Source organism: Oryx dammah, unplaced genomic scaffold (assembly GCF_014754425.2).
Source record: "Oryx dammah isolate SB20612 unplaced genomic scaffold, SCBI_Odam_1.1 HiC_scaffold_10, whole genome shotgun sequence".
In the NCBI taxonomy this organism is placed as follows: Eukaryota; Metazoa; Chordata; class Mammalia; order Artiodactyla; family Bovidae; genus Oryx; species Oryx dammah.
The window spans coordinates 72122701-72143143 of NW_024070194.1; the positions used below are offsets into that span (position 1 = coordinate 72122701).

The 20443-nt window shown below is 47.1% G+C and overlaps 1 protein-coding gene across 2 annotated transcripts in view; it reads right to left on the minus strand.

The window, feature by feature from the left end:
* NINL (ninein like) overlaps positions 1-20443 on the minus strand; it is a 117570-nt gene that overhangs the window by 77249 nt on the left and 19878 nt on the right. The window contains exon 1 of one of the 2 annotated variants that reach the window (XM_040248269.1): positions 16455-16609. The exons of the other annotated variant lie outside the window; for it this stretch is intronic. The gene's annotated coding sequence lies outside the window, so the exon portion shown is untranslated. Of the gene's footprint in view, positions 1-16454; positions 16610-20443 lie in introns of those variants that run through there. 2 annotated transcript variants of the gene reach the window in all.

Consider the following 20443-nt stretch of genomic DNA (forward strand, 5'->3'; position numbering starts at 1 on the left):
GACCCTGATGCTGGGAAAGATTGAAGGCAGGAAGAGAAGTGGACAACAGAGGATGAGATGGTTGGATGGCATCACTGACCCAATGGACATGAGTCTGAGCAGCCTCCAGGAGTTGGTGATGGACAAGGAAGCCTGGTGTGCTGCAGTCCATGGAGTCACAAAGAGTTGGATACGACTGGGCGACTGAACTGAACTGAGATATACCTTTCTCTCCCACATGCATGCACTCTTTCTCTCTCTCTCCCTCTCTCTCTCTCCCCTCCACTCTCTTGTCTTCAAGTCTTTGGGTTGGCATGCCCTCACACTTTGAGGATGGATTCTCCCGCTATCTTCTAAACAAAACAGAGCTGTAACACTGATTTGCCTAAGAGCTATAACACAGTTTGTCCAAGACTGTGATGCGCCGAGGGCTTTAATGTTTGTTGCTCCAAATCTTTGTTGTGATGAGACAGAACCGAGGAACATACACTTGCCTGACATATATGGTGCCGTGACTCGGATGTAACCTGGCTGAAACAACCTCCACGCGGAAGAGGCCAGGCACAGCCAGAGCCCAACTCAGCGAAGCTCCCGCGGTAGAGGTGGAACGTGAAGAAAATCCAGCGCAGGGGAAGGCCCATCATGCTGGAAACTGGGACAGCAAAAATCAAACTCGGCAAAAAGCTCACACGGCCCAGTCTCAGATCCCAGAAGACCTCTGGTTAAGGTAAGAGGTCCTCGCTGGAGGGACATGCCTAACGAAATCTTAATTCCTTTACAATCTCTTGTTTCTTGTTCCCTCGAACCTCCTGAGAACAGGCGGGCAGCAGGGGGCATAATTGAGGGACTCTGGAGAGGCTACTCCTCAGCATGTCCCAAAGGAACTATCTGCTGAGCCCCAGTAGCTGTTACACAAGCCGATGGGGGTTCTTCTGTCCTTTCTCTTCTCTGTGCCAAGGATCAGGCCAATGAAATTGTGAGCACGGGTCAGATATTTAGCAAATTTTCCAGCGGGCTATAAAGGGGATTCCTTGGCACGTTTTTCCCACTGCTTTTTCCTCCTGTCCATCAGCTCTTTCCCAGGACTCAAGCTCGGCCAAAACTAATGAAACTCAGGCCCTGATGTCTCATTGCAAAAATTCATTGAGAGACAAAGCAAGGTGGATTTGTTAGGATCCAGAGAGAAGCCACTCTTCAGGGTGTGAACCATTGCCAAGGGCAAGGGCTGGGGCCATGGAATTAGGCCTGGCTAGGTTTTGTGACGGCAATGGCACCCTACTCCAGTACTCTTGCCTGGAAAATCCCATGGACGGAGGAGCCTGGTAGGCTGCAGTTCATGGGGTCGCGAAGAGTCGGGACACGACTGAGCGACTTCACTTTCACATACCTAAAAATTGGAGAAGGCGATGGATGGCACCCCACTCCAGTACTCTTGCCTGGAAAATCCATGGACGGAGGAGCCTGGTAGGCTGCAGTCCATGGGGTCGCTAAGAGTCGGACAAGACTGAGCGACTTCACTTTCACTTTTCTCTTTCATGCACTGGAGAAGGAAATGGCAACCCACTCCATTGTTCTTGCCTGGAGAATCCCAGGGACAGCGGAGCCTGGTGGGCTGCCGTCTATGGGGTCACACAGAGTCGGACACGACTGAAGCGACTTAGCAGCATACCTAAAAACAGTCCAACAAAAAACACGAAGCAAAAATGGACAGAACAACTCCTTTTTCAGTTTCACAGCTTTCCTGGGGCAGAATCCTCCGAGAGCCAGTAACTGGTAGAATCACATAAACAGCAGTTGACAAATGCTGGAGGCTGGAGGCTAGAGGCGGCGAGATGAAACTTAAAACTCCTGAGCTAGGGACAGGGAAAGGGGATGACACACTTATATGAGTTTTATTTCCAGGAGCCCCACGGGGTCTTCATGATAAAGACTGGAGAAAAAAAAGAATTAGACTGTCACTATTTAGACAGGGAAGAGAAGAAAACTAACAGTTTAGAAATGCACCCAGAGAAAAGTAACCATTTTCAAAAACATCCATACCAAAGGGTGTTTTTTCCCTCAGAATAAACTATTTTATCAGACAGAGCCTTATCAGACATGGGGGAAGGGCAAAGAGCAACTTGACAACTGGAACCTCTTCTAGCCTTCCTGTCTTACAATTGGGATGAAAAAAAATTAAAAAAGGATGGGCGGGAGCTAAGAAACTTCTGAAGGGCACAGTCCAGGACCTCATGACCACAAAAACAGTCTGACTCATAGGAATGCCTCCCTCACCCAGCACCTCTCCACCACATGCACGGGGCTCTGGTAGAAAAGCCAGGCATTATTCCACGGGCGCTGCCAGACACAGGCTCCATTTCAGATAGAGCTTCTGGGAAAACCCAGAGACAACAGGGAGACAACAGAAGACACCTGAAGCCTCTGAAGCCTCTGACATCTACCACAAGTCCAGCTTTCAACATAAAGTTACAAGTCAAACTAAGGGCAAGAAAAAGCAGAGCTTGAGGAGGCCTGAGAAAAAGCAGGCATGAGAACTTGGCTCAAATATGGCAAAGATTTTGCAATTATTAGACTGAGTTTTGGGCTTCCCTGGTGGCTCAGATGGTAAAGCGTCTGTCTGCAATGCAGGAGACCCGAGTTCAATCCCTGGGTTGGGAAGATCCCCTGGAGAAGGAAATGGCACCCCACTCCAGTACTCTTGCCTGGAAAATCCCATGGACGGAGGAGCCTGATAGGCTACTGTCCATGGGGTCGCAAAGAGTTGGACACGACTGAGCGACTTCACTTCAGACTGAGAGTTTAACTATGATTAACATGCTAGGGGCTGTAAAGGGAAAAAAGTGGACAACCTACAAAAAAACCCGATGGGTAATATAAGCAGGGGCTTCCTCGGAAGCTCAGTGGTAAAGAATCCACCTGCAATGCAGAAGATACAGGTTTGGTCTGGGAAAATCCCATGGAGAGAGGAGCCTGGCAGGCTATAGTCTCTGGGGTTGCAGAGTCAGACACAACTGAAGCAACTAAGCATGCATGCAATTTAAGCAGAGATATGGGAACTCTAATAAAGAAGCAAAAATAAATGCCAGAAATCAAAAATACAGTAACAGAAATAAAGAATGCCTTTGACACATTCATCACTAGACTGGACATGGCTGAGGAAAGAATTCAGTAAGCATTAATTTATATCACTAGAAACGTCTCAAACTAAAAAACAAAGAGAAAAACTAATGGGGAGGGGGAGAAAAAGGAATAGAATATCCAAGAATTGTGAGACAATTACAAAAGGTGTAATATATGCATAATTGAAATATGAGACGATGAAACAAAGAAATTAACAGAAGGAACATCTGAAGTAACAATGGCTGAGAATTTTCCAAAATTAATGGCAGATCCCAGAGGACACATCCAGGAATTTCAGAGAACAACCAATCAGGATATATCACCAAAGGACTACACCTAGGCACATCATATTCAAACTGCAGAAAATCAAAGACAAATCCTTCAGGAAAGCCCGAGGGGGCAAAACCACCTCACTTGTAGAGGAACAAAGTAAAGAATCACATCTGTCTTGTCAGAAACCACAAACAAGAGAATGAAGTAATACATCTGAAGAGCTGAATGCATAAACCACCCACCTATGGTTGTATATCCTAAGAAATCCTTCGTAAGTGAAGAAGAAATAAAGACTTTCTCAGACAAAAACTGAAGGAATGCATTGTCAGGAGACCTGCCTTGCAAAAACTGTTGTTCTTCAGAGGAAGGAAAATAATATACACTAACAGGTCAGAGATTCAAATCAACATTTAAAAAGGGAAAGCATTAGAGAAATAATAAATGAAGGTAAAATAAAGCGTTTCATTCTTTTTTCTTTCCTTTTTTTGTTTTTGGCAATGCCTCATGGCTTGTGGGATCCTCACTCCCACACCAGGGATTGAATCCACACCCTCGGCAGTGAGAGCACGGAGCCCAACCCCCAGTCCACTGGCGAATTCCCTCATGTTTTTTATTATTAACTGAGTCAATACGTTAGGTAGGTAGAATAGGGAAATGGAGTCCCAAATGGCGGTGGCTAAAAAACAAGGAAGGTCAAAGGAAGGTCCGAGGACCAGAGGGAAGACTTCAGGTGGAACGGAACAGCACTCCTGGCTAAGCCCAATTTGCACAGGGCAGGCCCAGGTGGAGGCAACAACATATAAAAGGAGGAGCCAAAGCACGCTCTCTTCCTCTCCCTCGCGCATGTGCCCTCTGTCTCTCTCTTCCTCTCTCTCTCCCACATGCTCCTCCACTCTCTTCTCTTCAAGTCTTTGGGTTGGCATGCCCTCACGCTTCGAGGATGTATTCTCCTGCTATCTTCTAAATAAAATAGAGCTGTAACACTGATTTGCCTGAGAGCTATAACACGGTTTGTCCAAGACCCCAGAGCTGTGACGCGCCGAGGGCTTTAATGTCCGTCGCTCCAAATCTTTGTTGTGACGAGACAAAGAACCGAGGAACATACAGTCACGTGACATATATAACTGTTCAAAATAAAAATAGCAACAATGTGCTGGTGATCATAGCTTATGAATGAGTGAAATGAACAACTGCAACGTTATAAGGAACAGGAAGGAGAAATTAGGAATACTCTGTTAAGACATACCTGCACTATCTGTAAAGTGAAACAGAATTATTTGAAAATGGACATAGATTAGTTGCAAATGTATATTGCAAACTCCAGGCCAACCATAATTTTTTTTTCAAAAGAAGAATTGATATGCTAAGAGAAGAGAGAAAATGAAATCATATAAAATGCTCATTAGAGTCAAAGAAGACAGGAAAAAAGAGTGGAGTATATTTTAAAAAGGTAACAAGTGCAATGAATGGAAGGTTCCTTTACAAATAGAGTAGATATTAATAGAACTATATCAATAATCACCTTCAATGTGAATGGTCTAAATACACCAATCAAAAGAGTCTGTTAGAATAGATTAAAAAAAATATGACGCAACTATATGCAGTCTACAAGAAACGCATTTTATTTTCATAAAAAAAATTAATTGCAGCATGCAGGATTTAGTTCCCTGACCAGGGATCATACCCTGGCCCCCTGCATTGGGAGTTCCGAGTGTTAAATGCTGGACTACCCAGGAGGTCCCCCTAGCGGGTTATATTACTGGGCCAAAGGCAGAAGTTTTAAAAAAAAATAACCTCTCTCTCCCTTTAAAACAAAACAAAACAAAAACTGCTTACACAAAAACTGACCCACATGTGTATGTATATATACGGTTCCAAGAGTTTTAACAGGTACAGATTTGTATAACTGTCACCACAATGAGAACACAGAAGAGTTCCATCACCAAAAACACGTGCTGACCTCAAATAGTCCTAACACTGCCCATGTTTGCTGATCCCATAGTCTTGCCTTTTCCAGAATGTCATATAAATGGATCCTTACAGCACGTGGCCTTTCAGAACTGACTCTTTCTTTCAGCATCGGTGTGGCTGCACAGATGGTTGTCGTTTCACGGAGGGCAGTGTTCCAGGTGAGAGTTGCCACATTGGGTCCAGTCATTCACCTGATGGACGATGTTAGGATTGTCTTTCTAAAGACAATCTTTTTGATCTTTCTAAAGAGCCCCCATGCTGCAACTAAAACTCGGTGCAGCCAAATTTAAAAAAAAACAAAAACAACAACTCCATCCTTTGATTCTAATTAAAAAAAAATCCTGGAAGCAAGGGAACACCAAGATCTGGTACCATCTTAGAATGGAAAAAACAGAAGAAATACATATTGAATTTCAATACATTATCCTGCTGCAGGTTTATAAATGCTAAGGCATATATAGCTAGTTTGATCAAACAAAATCACTTCAGCTTACTTCGGAGGGTCTGTCATTGACTTCCCAAGGAGTCTCAGCCTTCCTCCCACCTGAGCGTGGAATGTGAAGCTGCAATTCCCTTCTGTCCCACATGCAGCCTGTACACAGCTTCTGAAGCACTGGAATAGGACCAGCCCCAGTAAACGGAGGTGGGTGGGTCACCTCCTCCCGGGAGGCCACTGTGGAGGAAAGATGTGGGTGCAGATACGTTTCCAGAAACAAATGAGTAACGTACATTTCTCTGTCTGAAGTAAGAGGCAAGAGCACGCTGCAGCCAGCAGCGAGGCAGTCTCTGTCTGAAGTAAGAGGCGAGAGCACACTGCAGCCAGCAGCAAGGCAGTCTCTGTCTGAAGTAAGTGGCGAGAGCACGCTGCAGCCAGCAGCGAGGCAGTCTCTGTCTGAAGTAAGAGGCAAGAGCACACTGCAGCCAGCATCGAGGCAGGCAGAGCAGAGCCACGGGTGCAGGTCCCAGGACGCTTGTCGTTACAGAAATGTTATCAGTGGTCACAGAACCGGCTAGTTTGATCAGCGTTTGATTCTCTACCGAAGCTAGAAATTCCAGAAGAGACTTCACATAAACCTTTTTGTTTCATTTCCAAAATGTCTGAGATCCCAGTGTTGAAGTGAGTGGGTATTAGTGTGACGCCTCCTTGCTCACACATTAGTCCAAGAACAGACCAGAAGGTCGGCACAAAGCACCTCTGCTGCTGCCTGCAGGGTTCCACACCTGCCAGAGCAGTGTCCTCAGGATACCCAGGAAGACGGGCTGATTCCGACAGGCATGAGCTTGCTTTTCTTCATCAAGTAAGTAAACACTTAACAGACACAATCTTGCTAATGTCAGCTTAAAAAATAGTCACAACCTAAAAGTTGAGAGTTACGGTTTTTTGGTGGGAATTTTTAGGACTTCAAGCCTAAAGTAATCTCAAGTAACCCTGGGGGAGGTGGGGGAGGATGTCAGGTTATACAGGTTTGCAACAAAGCACAAGTAGTCTGAACATCAAAAGTTATTTTTGTGAATTAAAGAAAACCAGATTATCAAGGAATTTAGCACTTTTCTACATATGGGAAGATGCAAGAGTCTGGGCCCACTAAAATCACTTCTCTCACACGCATCTCAGCTATCTGGGGTCAGTATCCTATGTTTTTTCACATGCTGAGTTTCCTCAGTGCTCACCATAGGGAGTGGTGCAACCTCACGGCTGCCTTATTGCAGGCATTGTTCTTCGCGGGAGGCCTTAAAGTTCAGAAATCACATTTGGAGGCTGGAATTGCTGATGGCTGTGACAGCCTTGTTTACTGATGTGGCAGGAAATACTCCATCTCTCATTAATTACTAAAGAAACAACTGAAAGAACTCAAGCAACAGGTTTCCACCCAGGGTGCAAGTAAGCTGGCTCCACCTCCCTGGCCCGGGGCAGAGGTGGGGAGGAGAGGGCTGACACTCCCACCCACCTCCCAGGGAGAGGCCACTGAGGAGAGACCCCACTGCACACCCATCCCACCAGCCACAGAAAGGAGCAGTGGCAGGACTGAAAGAAAACCAAGGGGTGTGCTTTCAAATCCAAAGAGAAAGACAAGAGGAAGCCTAAAATTTTTCATAGAATGCTATGTGAAAGTTCCTAACTGCTCAGGAAGAAACTAGAAGCCTAACCAGAGGGAACAGCTCAGCACACCAGGTGTATTTTTTTTTTCCGGCCACACAGCCCGGCCGGCCGCACAGCCCGGCAGGAAGGATCTTAGGGACGGCACCCATGCCCCCTGCATTGGAAGCAGAGTCTTAACTTCGGGACCACCAGGGCAGTCACCAGGTGTATGCTTTCAACAGCAGTGAAAACGGGCAGACCTGTAAACTGCATCATCGCACAAACCTCATCTTTAAAAAAAAAAAAAAAAACCCTACAGAAACTAGCAGAACAAAGCAGAAATCTAGCACACTTTTCGACTCCACATGCTGCTTTCCTCCACAGCGGAGGCAATAAGGACAGAGCCTGCAGGGTAAGGAGAGCATCCTGGTGAATATATTCTTTCGTTAATCTGTGTTTATCATTTTTTGAAATGTTTGCATATTTTGCCATTCTGAGTAGTTTCTCTTTGTAGGATAACTGTTGCAATTTATTTTTATTTCAGTCAAGTGACCTTAAAGGTTGAGAGAGGAAAAAGTAAAACGGGCTCCAGGATATTTTCTTAAAGCCCTGCTCCCAGGAGTGCAGGCACTGGAGTCTACTTTCCGTGGACAGTCAGAGCCACAGGAGAGATGTCTCGACCTTTGACACTTCCACAGGATGCTCGCTCTTGCTAAATAAACTTTTGATAATACAAAACTAGTATTTCTTGAGCACTCATCTTTTAATGGGCACATTCCTAAAACTGAGGAATTTAGCCTTGTGAGGGAGGTGCTGTTATCATCCATATATATATATGTATGTATATATGTTATCATCCTTATATTAAAAGCAAGGAAACCGAGGCATAGAGAGGTTAGGTAATTTGCTCAAAGTCACAGAGTTGGTAAGTGAACACATACTGAGGTCTAACTACACAGACCAACCTTTACATCCTGCCTCATGCCTACTGATAGCATATAAACCCACAAAGCAGTTTTAAATACCAAAAAAAAAAAAGTTTTTCCATGAATAAGTTCAGGAATCTGAAATACAGAATATATGAGAAAACGTCCTTCTAGCTCTAAACCAAACGAAGAATGTCATAATCAGGAAACCTAATTATAAGGAAAGAACATTAACTTGGATAGTCCCCCAAGTTAAAAGCATTACTTTCACCAAACACTCTGTGTCCCAGTCCCTCTCTATTCATCTGTTAAGAAACTTTCCCTTTGCCAGAACCTTTCTCATTTTGTGTTGGCAACAAAGAACACAAGAGAATAAAATAACAAAGACTACAAAATCTATTTAGAAAACCCTAGGAACAATTTGCCCCTGCTCAGTGTTATCCAACTTTCTTATCTTAAATTCCAGCCAAGCCCCAGCCTAAAGGCAAATCACACAAAACTGCTGATCTTCTTTGTTCTTTAAGTGTTAGTCACTCAGTCATGTCCGACTCTTTGCGACCCTGTGGACTGCAGCTCACCAGGCTCCTCTGTCCATGAGATTTTCCAGGCAATGATACTGGAGTGGGTTGCCATTTCCTTCTCCAGGGGATCTTCCTAACCCAGGGATTGAACCGAGTTCTCCTGCACTGCAGGCAGATTCTTTACTGACTGAGCTACAAGGGGAGCCCTCTTTGTTCTCTACATGTATTTAAAAGTCCGCAGAATTCAGCAAAACTCAGAAACCCTGGGTTTCTCCTTCTGAAGAATGAGCCTGCTGTGAAGGTCACCGTCAACACCAACAACTCAGTGGCCCAGCAGCAGACTCAGAGATGCCAAGAAGTGGGCTTCCCTGGTGGCTCAGCAGTAAAGAGTCCGCTAGCAACATGGGTTCCATCCCTGATTCGGGAAGATCCCACGTGCGGAAGAACAACTAAGCCTGCCTGCATACCGGAACTACTGAAGACTGCACGCCCTAGAGGCCGTGCACAAGAGAAGTCACCGCAATGAGAAGCGTGCACACTGCAACTAGAGCAAAAGGCCACACAGCAACAAAGACCCAGCACAGCCAGAAACAAACAAATAAAGAAAATTATTGTACAAAGAATGCCAAGAAGTAATCACCCAAAATGCAGACAAAACACAGCAGTGAAGAAACCAGGCCATGGGGAAATCACTGTATTTTGCTATTGCAGTTGCTTGAAGTCCGTGCCAAACAAAATAGTACAGTGTTAACCATCCTAAGCTGATGCAGTTTCCTAAATCAAACGGTGCTAAAAAGATTCAGATGGAGCCATTCCCAAGTCTGGCACATGAGCAGTTCAAGACTAGTGAGAAAATACGATGCCACACAAGTTCCAGTGACACTGATTAGTGGCCCAGGGTGGAGAGGGCCCTGGGAGCACCAGGCATAGCCAGTTCTATAAAACGGGCCTGCTCCTGGTGGCGCCTGCCAGCATCGGGTGTAAAACCAGCACCACCCTGACTCTCCCAGGAACCAGACTCTATACAGGAAAGAAGCCTGGGAGGAAGTGCTGGCAGTCAGGGCTGCCCATACCCCTGCCCTCACTGACACGGGAGCTCAGAGCAGGCCTGCTTCATCGGAGCTCACTTTGAATGATGCTATAAAAGTCTTCCTAAAATGCTCTCCTGTTTTAAGTCACGGGACTTCAGAGTTTTATGGTTACTGAACTTGTTTGTCCATTATCTTGATAGACTTGGGGAAAATATCCTCATTTGACAAATGGGGGAAACGAGGCACAGATATTTGGAGCCCAAAGACAAAAACTAGGCAGTCTAAAAGCAGCCTGTGTCCCAGGTGAGACCGGGATGCACTCACACCCCATCTCTGTAAGCACTGACGGGTCCCTGCGCTCCTCTCAGGGGCCCATTTTGAGCCAACTCTGGCTAAAAGGCAGGTTCCACTCTGAGACAGAAACCCAGAGGAAGAGCAGTTTGGGGGTAGAGGTGAACACAGAAATCCTGCCTGGAATGTGTTGAGTTTGAAATACCTAGCAGGCACAGAAGTGGAAATGAGCAAAGGCAGCTAGATATCTGGCCTGGGGCAAAGACAATAGCTGAGTAAGACTTCCTGTGAGCAACTTCACACACAAAGCTACTCAAAGCACCACCTTCTTTTCCCCACCTCTTCAAACAACACAGCCAGGGAGAATACCTTACTGTCTGAGCTGCCAGGGGAGCCCAGAGAGAATACCACATTTCATCAAACCCAAGGTGCCTCTGATGCTAAGACAAAGGACAAAGAAAGGAAAACTCTGTCAAAACTTAACACAATGAATTCTAAGACAGCGTTCATCCTAAGACACACCTGCAACGACTTCCCTAGTGGTCCAGTGGATTAGGATCTGCAGCCAAAGCAGGGCACACATATTCAATCCCTGAGCTGGGAAGATCTGACATGCCACAGAGCAACTAAGCCCCTGTGCCACAACCACCGAGCCCAAGGGCTGCAATCACTGCAGCCTGTGAGCACAGAGCCTGTACTCCATGGCAGGAGCAGCCACTGCAGTGAGACGCCCCTGCACACAATGAAGAGCAGGCCTCATGCGCCTCCACTAGAGGAAGCAGGTGTGCAGCAACGGAGACCCAGCACAACAGCAACAATTAAAAAAAAAAAATTAACCCAAATTCAGAGAAGTGAGAAGATGAAAAAAATGCATCTTAGAAAAGATGACATATTGTAAGCTTTTATCGGTGGCAGATTTTTACATTGCTGTGAATCCAGGGCAGACATTTGTTTTTGTAACTTTTTATTCTGATGTACTTTCAAATGCATAGAGAAGTTGCAAGAACAGTGCAAAGAATTCGCCAACACTCTCTGCCTAGCTAACTTCACCAATGACTTGCTTTCACTTTGCCCCCATTGATCATACATCCATATGATCATTTTCTCCCCTCCCCCTTTCCCCATGAAGTTTTAGACTATGTGCTGTCTTATCCCTAAATATAGAGTTGGCCAGAAAGTTCGTTCCGGCTTTTCACAAGATGTAACAGAAAAACCCAAATGAACTTTTTGGTCAACCCTCTACTTCCATATGTATTGACAAACACAAGGACATGGTCACAGGACTGTTATCAGACTCAGGAAACATGATATTGCTAGCATACTATTGGCCCATCCACCTTCACACTCAAATTTTGCCCAATGACCCAATAATGTCCTTTACAGCTACCCTCCCCCGAATCCGGTCCACAGTTAAGCACTGTATATAGTTCTCAGATCCCTCAGCACTCTTTCAACTGGAATAGTTCCTCAGTCTTTCTTTGTGTTTCTTGACCATGAAAGTTTAAGAGTACAGAGGCCAGGCCTTCCTGGTGGTTCAGTGGTAAAGAATCCACCTGCCAATGCAGGAGACACAGGTTCGATCCCTGATCCAGGAAGATCGCACATGCTGCGGAGGAACTAAGCCCGAGAGCCACAAACCGAGCCTGCGCTCTCGAGCCCACATGCAGCAGCCACTGAAGCTCGCACGCCCTCGAGCCCGGGCTCTGCAGAGAGACGCCACTGCAGTGAGAAGCCTGCGCGCCGCAACCAGAGTGCAGCCTCCACTTGCCCCAACTAGAGAAAAGAAGACCCAGCATACCCAGAAAAGAGGCCAGAGGCCAGTGACTCTGTAGAATGTGACTCAAATATAGTTTGTCTCCCACACGAGATTCAGGTTACCGCAGCAATACCCCAGGCCAGGTTGTGTCCTTCTCTGCACCTCTTATCAGGAGGTATATCTGGGACTGTAACTTTGATCGGTCACTTAGTTAAGGGGCATCCACAGCAGGGCAGTCAACGCCTTATTTTGTGTGTTAACAAAATAAGAATTTAAAATGTATCAAGAACTAATTAATTCTGAAGTCACACTGCTGCATGTAACTACCAGCTATGTTTTTACTTTTTTGCCACAGAGCAGGACCGACTAAGTCTGATGAGTTATGTAAAACCTTGCGAAAGACCTGTCAGAGTGCGACCAGCAGCGAGCACAGGTCATTGATGCAGGCAGTGGCCCAGTCCAGGGGCAAACTCGCCCTGTCCCTTTCTTCATCTAGGTCCTCAGCAGCAGCTTTCTCAGGAGCCAAACCACAGAACCAGCCACCTGGGCCCAGGGGGCTCAGTGGTGGCTGCAGTCAGCAATATCACGCCCGGCAGGCGGCCGCACTGCCCTCCCTGTTATCAGGGGGTCAGCGTCCCCCAGTGTGAGCGGAGGAGTCCGGTCTGCCCCCAACTCCGTGGTCCGGCCCTAGCTGGAGAACCGGTGACGCTGCCCACTTTTACTTGGCTTGCCCACTTCTGCGAACACAGCCGGAAGCCGAGAGGCCAGGTGGCTGGACGGGGCGGCGCCTCAGGACCGCTGAGCGCAGGGCAGGTGGAGATGCTCCAGGTACAGGGAGCTCTCCCTGGGGTATGACAGCCTGCTCATCAAACTCTCCACTGAGCAGACTGTCTTGTTGGTTGTTAAGAGAATCTACAACTGTTTACAAAATTCCTATGCCCTGAAGTGAGAGAGTGAAGGTCGCTCAGTCGTGTCTGACTTTTTGCAACTCCATGGACTGTAGCCTGCCAGGCTCTTCTGTCCATGGAATTCTCCAGGCCAGAACACTGGAGTGAGCAGTGGTTCCCTTCTCCAGGGGATCCTCCCAACCTAGCGATCAAACCCAGGCCTCCAGCACTGCAGGCAGATTCTTTACCAGATGATCCACCAAGGAAACCCCTGAGCCCTGAAACTGAACTCCAGATCTGTGTTTCATTACATGATGTGATGTTGGCTCTTAAATTGACGCCATCTGTGACCCTGAGAGCAACCCCACCTCCCGGTGTGAACCACACTCCTACACTCCAGCTCTTTTGTTACTATTGTTAGCTGTTATTGTTACTTCCAAGGACAGGCACATTTAGGAGGCCTACAGAATGCAAGGCCAGTTTATTAAGCCATCTACACTCTTGTTCACAGATGGAATTTGGTTGACAGTTCCTCTCTTGTCCCGCACTTAGGATGACTAGACAGATGACGTTAGTCACAGCTTCATGGGGCTTTTTTTGGTTTTTAGTCACCAACACTAAAAAACCCTCATTTTCTTTCTAATGTAAAGAAACAACGTTGTCACTGAGGCAATGAAGTACCGGTCTTCAAGATGGGAACCACAGTACAGCCAGCTCAGCAGACTGCTGTGAGCACCAGGGAAAGGAATTTACCGGAAGCACTGAGAAGAGAGCCTGGCCCACAGTGAGTGCTTAGCCACAGTTTAAACAGAAATCACCAAGAGAATCAGCTCCATTTCTGACAGGAGCTCAGCGCGGCATGGGGCCCAGGTACCAGGGACACACCACCTGTGCAGTGAGCTACACAAGCCTGCCCAAAGCCTGCACCTCAGCCCCCAAGTCTAAGGAAGGGCCTTCCAGAGTTGAGAAAGAAAAGTGCAACTATCAGAGCAGATGCAAACTCCGACTTCCACCAAGAAACTAAAAATACAGAATGCCCAGAAGAACCCCTTGGTCCCATGGTTCACAAACCAAACGATGCTGACAGGCAGAATCCCTTGGTGGAGAGGTCTCACCAGGGGGCTCAAGGTCACCTCTGGGATAGGTAAAGGAAAACCTTCTGCTACCACCACCCGCCAAATAGCTCCAGGTAGAGTCTGGCCTCCTGCTTGTGATTAACCAAATTGCTGGCCTTGAGCCTGAATTCCTAATTCATACTTGGAGAAGGAAATGGCACCCCACTCCAGTATTCTTGCCTGGAAAATCCCATGGACAGAAGAGCCTGGTAGGCTACAGCCCATGGGGTCACAAAGAGTTGGACATGACTGAGCGACTTCACTTCACTTCACCTGAAGCCAAGGACTAAGCTAAGTTCAAACCTAAAGTCCAGTTACAGCTACTGCCACTCATCTTTTAAGGGAATGACCACGGAATCAGACGGGAAAGTGGCCTGGGCACTGGTAACACTCTTCCAAGTTGGAGGGCACTATTCCTCCAGTCAGAAGGAATGCCACGTACCTGACTCCACCTCTGAAACCTCTACTTCAAGGCACGCCAGACACTGTTTTTGCCTCCTTCTTCTAGACCTATCTTGAGTCAAGAGAAGAAGAGAGATGTTCAGCAACTGCCTGTTTGTGGCAAGATCCAAAGCTAAGTGTCCAATGTAGAAAGAACATGGACAGAGGGATCTGTCACGTGCCCCAAACACCACATGGGCCATCTTCAAAAAAAAAAAAAAAGAAACCATCCAGTAACCAGCACCTAAAGCCACTCACCATAAAAGGGCAGGATCTGAACACCCTGAATACTCACAGTTAGAACTCTGCAACTCTTCTGTTACTCTATTTCCCACCACCAGATGTTCGTAAGAACTCAAGACACAGAATCAAACTACAGTAAGTTCCCTACATACGAATGAGCTCCATTCCAAGAAAATGTCCTTAAAGCCAATTTGTTCATAAGTCCAACAAAGTTAGTACTAGTACCCAACTAACAAAATAGGCTATACTGTACTATAGTTGGTTTATAACACTTTTCACACAAATGAAACAAACACACAAAAAAAGAAAACATTTTTAATCTTACAGTACAGTACCTTGAAAAACTACAGTACAACAGCTAGCACACAGGGGCAAGAGTTACTGACTAAACAGGCAAGAAGAGTTACAAGAGGCAAGAAGAGTTACTGACTAAAGGAGATGGGAGATGGTAGAGCTGAAGGACCATCAGCAACAGATGGAGGACAACCTGCAATTTCACTCCTGCCTGATGGTGATGGGATGCACATTTGCATCTTGGAAAGTTCACAACTTGAAGGTTCATATGTAAAGGTACTACTGTAACACTAAAGGATGAATCCCCAGCATGTTGTGCACAATGACACAGCCCATCCACCTCCGAGAAGCCCTGCAAACCGCAATGTCTGGGGTAAACATGCGCTAGAGAAAAACAGCTATCCATCAAAGTTTATATAAACTCCTCAACTGAACAGAATGCTCTGGCGGCCCTGTGGTTAGGACTCCAGGAAGGTGGCATAGGTTGGATCCTTGGTCAGGGGACCTCAAATCCCACAAGCGGAGTGGCCAAAAAGAAAAGGTAAATAAGATAAATTCCTCAATTAAAAAATGTTAAAACTCTAACTTTTTGATAAACTGTTCTCCTAGTTTGGTGATGTAAAATGTTATCTGAGATTCAGGTGCTTTGGAGATGGCTTGTTATCTTAACATTCTGCAAAAACGATTATCCTTTTTTTTTTTTAATTGAACCTGAACTATAATCTCAGCAGCAGCCCCTCAAGAGCAGCTTACCGTCGCTCCGTTCTATTGACAGTGCTGGCGGTGGGACCGTGAGCATCACTCGATCCTCCAGCCTGGACTATCACAAGACCACCGGCTCCCAGTTCTTGCCCCCAACCCCCCCTCCCTTGCACCACCACCCTCGGGGCCGTTCCACAGCTCGGCCTAAGTCTCCAGGAGCAGAAAGGAACCAAGCGACCTTCCTCACTTCCATCTTGTGCAAATACACAGCTCAACAGGGAGTTTCCAGTTATCAGTACGATTTATGGGATCCGCGACTGAGCGCACCGGCAGGAGGAAAGCCGCGCTTCTGCAAAAACTACTCACAGCATACAAAACTCATAACAGACTTTTCCGCCCCAGAGCGTGAGTCCTTATTTCTAACAATTTTTCCAAGTGCAAACTCGTAATACAGCAAAAGGAAGCAGGTAGGAAGCAGAGCTTCTGCACAGTGAGGTGATCTTACTCAGAGCTCATCCCGAGCAGTAACTGGACGCCAGCAGCCGCCTAGAGGACCAGCCCGGCCGCCTCAGGACCCAGCAGATCGCCCGCCGGCCACCTGAGCCAAGGTCCCGGAGCGCCAACCCAGACTCGACCCGCGAGAGGGCCTGGCTCTACCGAAGCCGCCCCGCGCCCCAGGGTCTCGAGGGAAGCGAGTTCCCTCCGGACTGACCCAGGGGCCCCCAGGCCCGCGGGCAGAGTGAGGCGCGGGGGCCCGGCCCGCGGTCCCAGCGCCCGCCACTGTACGCCCCCGGGTACGCGATTACCTCCCGCGCTCGGCTCACCTGGTCTATGGCGTTTCGGGTCCCGCCCGCGCAGGGACAGGCCAAGGGCGCGGGCGTGCGCTCCGCTCCTACCCGCGTCTCGCCGCCGCTCTTTGTGTCTGGAGGCCCCGGAGCTGCTCTCCTGCCCGCCTGCAGGGGCTAAGGCTGCTCCAGGCGCCGGGCACCGAGGGCCGAGCCCTGGGCGGGACCAGGGGAGGCGGAGCCTAAGCCAGGGGCGGGCCCCAATTTAGAGGCGGAGCCGGAGGGGCGCGGCGGGGCGGAGAGGCGGGGCAGAGACGTCGCGACCAGAGACCGCAGGACCCTCCGCGGCAGGGCAAAGCCAGGGGCGGGGGCCCCTCAAGGGGGCTGGGGGGCGTGGCCCGAGCCGAGTGGGTGGGGTCGGTGGGCGGGCCCGCAATGGGTGGGGCCCTGTCTGGAGTAGGCTGGATGGGGATCCTAATGGACGAGAGGGCTACGCGCTGCCCCGGGAATATCTTGGGAAACTTTAGAGCCTCAAGGGATGAACCCAGGGGCTGACCTTGCTGATCTCTCTGAGCAATGCACCCCTGTTCTCAGGTCTCAGTCTAGCATCCTCTTTTGGAAGCAAGCCAGGCAACACACCCCAAACCCAAGTCTGAGCACCATGCTCTGCTGCTCTGAGTGATGCCAGAGCCTTTACCCTGTCTCTGCCTGTGACCTTTCCCAGATGGGGAGGGACCAGCAGAAAGTCAGGCCACACCAAGGCGGTCATGCTGCCAAGACCCTGGTCGATTCCAGTTGATGGAAATTCCCCTAAATTCCCAAGGGTGCGTGCTGCCAGAGTGAAGACTGTCTTTCCTCTCCGGTTCCTTACTCTCTGCTTGCTTGGGTTCTCTCTCACTCACCAGTTGGAGAATAAATTTGATGTCAAATGATGCTAGTGGAGGTGACAAAATCCCAGCTGAGGCATTTACAATCTTAAAAGATGATCCTGTCAAAGTGCTGCACTCCATGTCAGCAAATTTGGAAACGTCAGCACTGGCCACAGGACTGGAAAAGGCCAGTTTTCAGTCCAATTCCAAAAAGGGCAATGCTAAAGAATGTTCAGACTAATGTACAATTGCATTCATTTCATATGCGAGCAAGGTTATGCTCAAAATCCTTCAAGTTTCAGCAGTATATGAACTGAGAACTTTCAAATATGCAAGCTCGGTTTAGAAAAGACAAAGGAACCAGAGATCAAATTGCCAACATTTGCTGGATCGTGGAAAAACCAAGGTTAATTCCCCCAAAAACCTACTTCTGCGTTACTATGTTAAAGCCTTTGACTGTGTGGACCACAACAAACTGTGGAAAACTCTTCAAGAGATGGGAATACTACACCACCTTTCTTGTCTCCTGGGAAACTTGTATGTGGGTCAAGAAGCAACAGAACTGGACATGGAACAAGGGACTGGCTCAAAAGTGGGAAAGGAGTAGGTCCAGGGTGTTTAAGGTCATGCTGCTTATTTAACTTATATGCAGAGTACATCATGCAAAATGCCAGGAGAAATATCAACAACCTCAGATAGGCAGATGATACCACTCTAATGGCAGAAAGCAAAGAGGAACTAAAGAGCCTCTTGATGAGTGTGAAAGAAGAGTGAAAAAGCTGGCTTGAAAACTAAGATCATGGCATGGCATCCAGTCCCATCACTGCATGGTAAATAGAGGAAAAAAGTGGAAGCAGTGACAGATTGTATTTTCCTTTGCCCCAATCCCAAAGAAGGGCAGTACCAAAGAATGTTCAAACTACTGCACAACTGCACTCATTTCACATGCTAAAGTAATGTTCAAAATCCTTCAAGTTGGGCTTCACAAGTGTGTGAACCGAAAACTTTCAACTGTTCAAGCTGGATTTAGAAAAGGCAAAGGAACCAGAGGTCAAATTGCCAACATCTGCTGGATCATGGAAAAACCTAGAGAATTCCAGAAAAACCTCTACTTCTGCTTCATTGACTATGCTAAAGTCTTTGACTGTGTAGACCACAACAAACTGTGGAAAATTCTTAAAGAGATGGGAATACCAGACCATCTTACCTGCTTCCTGCACAACCTGTATGCAGCTCAAGAAGCAACAGTTAGAACTGGACATGGAACAGTGGACTGGTTCAAAATTGGGAAAGGAGTATGTCAAAGCTGTATATATAATGAATATAATTTGAGCAAACTCTGGGAGGACAGAGGAGCCTGGCATGTTGCAGTCCATGGGGTCACAAAGAGTTGGACAGGACTTAGTGACTAAATAACAACAAGGGAATCACAGTGCCATATACTGGCTGTTTGTGAACCACTCAGTCGTTAACCTTTGGTTTCCTCAGTTTCCTCATCTGTAAATTAGAAATTTTAAAAATAATCACTGGACAAGCATGTGTGCTAAGTCATATCTGACTCTTTGGGACGCCATGGACTGTATCCCGCCAGATTCCTGTGTCCATGGAATTTTCCAGGCAAGAATACTGGAGTGGATTGTCATTTCCTCCTACAGGGGATTTTCCTGACCCAGGGATTGAACCTGAATCTCTTTTGTCTCCAAATTGGTGGGCAGATTCTTTACCACTGCACCACCTAGGAAGCCCAACAAGCATTTATCACGTTTAAATGAGCTAATCAGTGGCTACTTATCTGAAGGAGGCAGGGAGACCAGGAATCCTCCACCTTGGATATTTAAAAACTGAATGCTAGTCGGAGGCCTTCCCTGGTGGTCCAGTGGTTAAGAATCTATCTTACAATGCAGGGGAGCACTGGCTCCAGCCCTGGTTAGGGAATTAAGATCCCACAGGCCGTGGAGCCTGCAACTACTGAGCCTACACACTGCAACTGCAGAGAAGCCCTTGAACAGCCTGAGTGCTGCAACGAAGATGCCGCAACTAAGACAAAACACAGCTTAAATAAATAAAAGAATTAGACGTCTTAAATATGCAAGTAAATAAATACCAATGGGTATGTCTTACTGTAACTGAAGGTGGGAGTCTTGGTGCTTGCTGCTCAAAAACCAATAAAGAGCCAAGGTTAGTGGAAAGGAAAGTTTGCTTTATTTCAGATGCTGGCAACTCATGATGGGGAGTGGAGAGCAGATTCCTGTCCAAAAGCTGACTCTCCACATCCATGTGGCTCTCCTATTTTAAATTTTTTTATTTTGAATTAGCATTATATTTATAGAAAACTTGCAAAAATAGTACAGTTTCCACATACTTCTCACCCAGGTTCCCCTAAAATTAACATCTAATATAATCATGGTTAACAGAACCAGGAATTTAACATCAGTACATTACTATTAACTAAAGGCCGCATTCAAAAAATCAGAAACATTTCCATCTTATCTTGATTAGGTGGAAGATGAAGTTGAAACATTACCCATCACTTTAGGGAGAAATGAAGTGTTCTGTTCTCACCGTTACTTACTAGTGGAATACTGACTGTAAATGTTTTACAAACTGAGTACTGTTTAAATTTAACCAGAAATTGGGCTCAGTGGTAGATTCCAGTGCTTTCTTTTAGAAAGACATTATCTTACCCACAGTCTGGATTGAGAAGAAAAACTAACCCCAAATTCTATTGGTTAGTTTGTAATCTTGTCCTGTGAGAAATACTTCCAGTCTCTCTGTCTCTGCTGCTGCTGCTGCTGCTAAGTCGCTTCAGTCGTGTCCGACTCTGTGAGACCCCATGGACGAGAGCCCACCTGGCTCCTCTGTCCATGGCATTTTCGAGGCAAGAGTACTGGAGTGGGATGCCATTGCCTTCTCTGCTCTCTGTCTCTAGAGCATGCTTAATGTCTGGAGAGACTAATGATGCAAGGGGCTTCCCAGGTGGTGCTAGTGGTAAAGAACCCACCTGCCAATGCAGGAGACGTAAGATGAGGGGTTCAATCCTTGGGTCGGAAAGATCCCCTGAAGGGCATGGCAACCCACTCCAGTATTCTCACCTGGAGAAGCCCCTGGACAGAGGAGCCTGGGGGGCTACAGTCCACAGGAGCACATATTTGGACACCA